The following is a 5104-nucleotide window of genomic DNA, read 5'->3' on the forward strand; positions in this document are numbered from 1 at the left end:
ACGTGCAGTGAACCTCAACCCAATCTGAGGCCTGGAGTCAAGATCAGATGAAACCAGCTTAAATCAGGGGTTGGGCAAACTTTTGAGACAGAAGAGCTGCCAGGAGTCGGCAAACTGCGGCTCGCGAGCCACATGCGGCTCTTTGGGTATATACATGTGGTTCTGAAGTAAAATTGAAAATGAAAACAAAATTATCATAGTTTCAATTATAAAATCTTAAAAGGATATTATTCACATAATGATGATTATGTAAAAATATATTTATGGCTCTCGAATAATTCTTAAATTGTTGTGAGGGACAGGATTGCCTCTTCCAGGGGTCGGCAAACTTTTGAGACAGATCGTACCCAAAGAGCCGCATGTGACTCATGAGCTGCAGTTTGCTGACCCCTGGCTGAAATTAATTAAATGCCAAACAATTCACATAGGTGTGAGAAATAAATGTTTGTTGGAAACCAGAGTGGAATGGCTTATTAAGCAAAATTAGGGTATCGCTTACTCATGTAGTTGCCATGTCATAAGGTCAATGCATAGAAAATCCAAATTAGCCACACTCTTAGGTATTTAAAAGGATCACCAAACAGCTAAATTTCTACTGGCGGGAAACAGACTCAAAACACTTTTTTATGCCAAGAGGGGCATATTTTCCAATGCCCTCTTTGGCGCAGACCAAGATGAAAGAGGAGGAATCCTGATGGAGCTCAGCGCTATGGAGAACAATGGATCGAGAAGCCACTCCCAGGGAGCATAATAAGGGTCTAATGAAGAGCTTTTCTTATCTCCAGGTAGAATAATTTAGCAACATTTGTTAGCATGATTGAAGAGTTCTTATAGACCAGGTAATGTTATGTGTCTCCCATTGTCCCCCCTTTTGGATGTGAGCACATGCTTCTTTCCCTATGGCATATTAGGGGTGTTGTCTTTTAGTTCATACGTAGTCTCTGGATGAAGAGGAGATATGTGAGGTAGGCCTTAACCTTAACTGAGAGCAGAAGCTAAGTTCAGTGAAGCCCAGCCTAGATATAGTGATCCCCAGAAAAACTTCAGTTGCATGAGTAGGATATAAGTGCATAGTGTGATCATCAGTTTTGGGTTAGTTTGCTTTACAGCAGTATAAGTAATTCCCCCTGATCCATGGGGGGATATGTTCCAAGACTGACAGTAGATGACTAAAACTGGAGATAGTACTGAACCCTCTATATACTATGTTTTTTCCTATACATACATACCTATGATAAAGTTTAATTTACAAATTAGGCACAGTAAGAGATGAACAATAACTAGTAATAAAATAGAACAATTCTAACAATACACTGTAACAAAAGTTATGCAAATGTGGTATCTCAAAATACCTTACTGTACTGTGTGTACAGTAAGAATACACTGGACAAAAAGATGATTCCTGTCCCAGGCAGGACAGAAATGGATGGTGTGAGATTTCATCATGTTTCTCAGAATGGCATGCAATTTAAAACTTAGTAATTGTTTATTTCTGGAATTTTCCATCTAACATTTTTGGACCATTGATGACCATAGGTAACTGAAACTATGGAAAGTGAAACTGTAAATAAGGGGGGGACTAGTGTATTAAGCATTACTGCTGCACTAAAATTTTATAAATATAAAGGGATGTGATGGATTTCAAATTGTTATTCTATAGAATGAATTAAAAATTGTTCATAATGGCAACATATCATGTGCTGGTGTGAAGCTTGTACCTGTTTTGAGCAAGGCATGTTTCAGAAACAGAGTATATTTTTGTACTGGGCTTTTTTACTTCTGTCACCTTACCATTGTGACTTCTTAGTCTTTCTAATGGAATACTTTGCTTTTTGGTGACAAAAATATTGTGGGTTTTTTTATAAGATAAAGGACAATATTGTGAACTGTATGAAGAAACAGGCATCACAGAGCCATAATTGCTTTGTTGAAGGTTTTCTTAGAACAATCCAAAAAAAGCATTAATTGAAGCTCCTACATAATAAGTAATATCAACTTCATGGAGTTAATGGAATGAAGGAAAACAGACATATTTATTAAACTAGACAATTCAAGTGTACTTCAGCACTCTTAGCACAAACATGATCTTAGGAATGAGGAGGTTTTTCAAAGGGCCTAAAAATAAATTTAAGAAAAAGAACAATATTTTCCTGTAGAATATGTAATCAACATAAAGAAATATTAAGGAAAATACTTGTTGACTTTCCTAAAATCTACCTATTATTTGTAATTTATCTTGACATTGATACTGTAACTCTAATGCAATATATTAGTGGTAGCTGATATTTTATTTAAATTCAGCAAAATATATAAGCATAATAGACTTTTTGCAATTTTGATTAATAGCAAAGTTAGGAAATCTAAGTCAGAAAACAAATAGAATCTAATAAGTCTTCTTGTGCCAACTATGACATTATAAACATTTCCATTTGTCATACTTGTTTACCTTTTAAGCGATAGTATAAAACAAAAGCAATGTGCTAAAAAGATTTCCTAAACTTTCATAAACTAATCTCTCTTAGCTAATATGGGAAAAAATTGTAACTTCAGACTAATTTCAGAATCTTAATGAAATTGCAAATTGTGTATTGATGTACACATGAAAAATAAAATAAATCAAACCAAAAACCTGACAGTTTTACATCCAAGAATACCTATTGAATATTAGCAATTGAGTGCAAAATTAGCTGAACCTTATGGATTTATTACTTTGATAGTTTCATCAAGTTATTTTCTGAAATTTGATAGCATTCTATCAAAACACACATCTGACTAAGGTATAAAGTAAAAAATCAATATTAGTAAATACTAGTAAAGATACATGTGATCATTATGCCTGTACAACCAACTTGAGATTATACTGCTGTTTAATATTTGGCACAAAATTGACTAACTTGAAAAGTATCCAAAAATTTCATTGTAAGGATCAGTAAAGAAGATGGAAGGAGAACTGACTCTGGGTGGTGAACATACAATGTGATATCTAGATGATGTATTCCAGAATTGTACACTTGAAACCTATGTCACTTTACTAACCACTGTCACCCCAATAAATTCTAATTAAAAAAAGTTTAATTTTTAAAAACCATCATTTTAGAAAAGATACATTTTAATAGAACTTTGAATAATACCAATGGGTTTAAGATGTTGTATTCCTCTTATCCGATTATAGCCTAATGATTTGGATCTAAGCATAACTATGACAAAACTCTTTACCATCATTTAATTCCTCAAAGGCTCACCTAAAATAAATTGCGGTTGAACTTAGAGAATATTTGCTGATATAATTATCTGCCTGAATGCCAGAAGCTGTAACCCCATTGGAGGGAGTAAAGATATCCCACCTACATGTAAGACCTATCCAGAATGAAGAGCAGGAAGGGATTTGAAGACATCACTTTAAGAGGGAGTTACAATATCAGGCCTGGAGCAATGCACTGTCATTGAAATGAAGTTTGTTTAACTAAATTACTAGCTATGGAAAAAAAACTGAATGAAACCAAATATATACTTTTATTTATCAGTGAAAAACACAACAGATTTTTATTATATCTTCCAGTAAGAATAGTTGCATTTTTTTTGGTGGGGGTGGGCAGGCAGTAAGGAGAAAGCCATTATTTCTTTGGTTGATTCCTTCCTAAAATATCTAACCAAACAACCAGCTCCTGAAAAACTTGAAATGTTAATGTTTGTGCCATTTTTTTCATGCTCTTCCAGATAGATGCACTTCCCTCCTCGTCAGAAAAAAATTATATTGTTGTGAGAAAAATTAAGATTGCCATAAATTGTTTTATTTTTTATACTCCAAAATACACCTAGGCCACAGACAGTAATTTTGGAAACCAAAACTTTCATTTTTAAGGCAGGGGCTTCTTAGATAAAAGTAAATGGACAATCAAAAGCCCAGTATTTGTAAAACCTTGAGTTTATGCCACTTGAAAAGATTTGAGAAAGAATCAACAAAAGCTTAGAGCTAGTTCATCTTTAGGAAGAGATGGGAGGAGGGTCCCTGAGTTGGGGAAAAGGGGAGTAACTGATGTAGCAAGACAAAGTAGGGCTGCAGGAGCTGGCAAGGAAGCAATCACAGCTGGTGGAGGAGGGTTGGGATAGGAGATTAGGTGCTGAAAGGCTAGTGAGCACTGTTGTTTATAGCACAGAAAGCTGCACAAATGTGAACTGGTGCTCACCTGTAATGAGAAGCCACATTCACTGTTTTTGTCACTGTTGAGAGCCATCATCCATGACAGCTCTCTGTATCACTTAAAGAATTGCCAGCTGAAATCAGAATTACTCATGATTGATTGACTTGCTCAGCCCAGTTTCATCTGCCCATATGGACAAGTCTCTCTCAGGGACATGCTATAGTTGTGAGGCTCCCAAAACAGAGGCGGGGATCCTGGATATCCAAACTAGGCATGGTGGTAATGATTATGACCATTAGAAAGGGAACCATTTTTAAATTTCCCAGCTCTCATATTTGTATGAGTCCAATGTAGTAGTGACAATTTACTACCACTCCAATTGCAGTTACTTGTTTCATGTGTTATCATACAAGTGAACAGCTCAGGTGGTAATTGGGCATGATAAAAGAGAGAGTGAATGCTCATGTATAATAGATCATTTTCAGGTGGAGTTATGATTCTTGAAAGATAAGTAAGAATTTTCTAGTCTTGAGCCAGAATATTGCTTCAGGTAGTATATAAAACATCAAAATACTGGACAACATAACCAATTATTGTGGATGAATTGAGGAAGCAATGATGAAGGCTTGTAGAAAGAACACTGAAAATATGGGGAATTTTTATATCATCAAGGAGCTTGTGTCATTCTAAGTCTATTCGATTTTACTCTATAGGTCAAGGGATGTCACTGGGGAATTTTAAAGAGGTGAGTAAAATGATAAGATCTGCATTTTAGAAAGATCACTCTGTGGCAAGTTCAAGGATATTTAGACAGAAGGAAGACCTTTGAAATGTTATAGCCCTTGAGTTTTGCTTGAATTGTAAGTAGAACAGAGATACATGATACTTTTGGATATACTTATAATTCTGCATCCAATATTTTTAATATTTTACAATAATTTAGTGTCCATATTTTGTTTTCA

This window comes from Hipposideros armiger, unplaced genomic scaffold (assembly GCF_001890085.2).
Source record: "Hipposideros armiger isolate ML-2016 unplaced genomic scaffold, ASM189008v1 scaffold_197, whole genome shotgun sequence".
Lineage (NCBI taxonomy): Eukaryota > Metazoa > Chordata > Mammalia > Chiroptera > Hipposideridae > Hipposideros > Hipposideros armiger.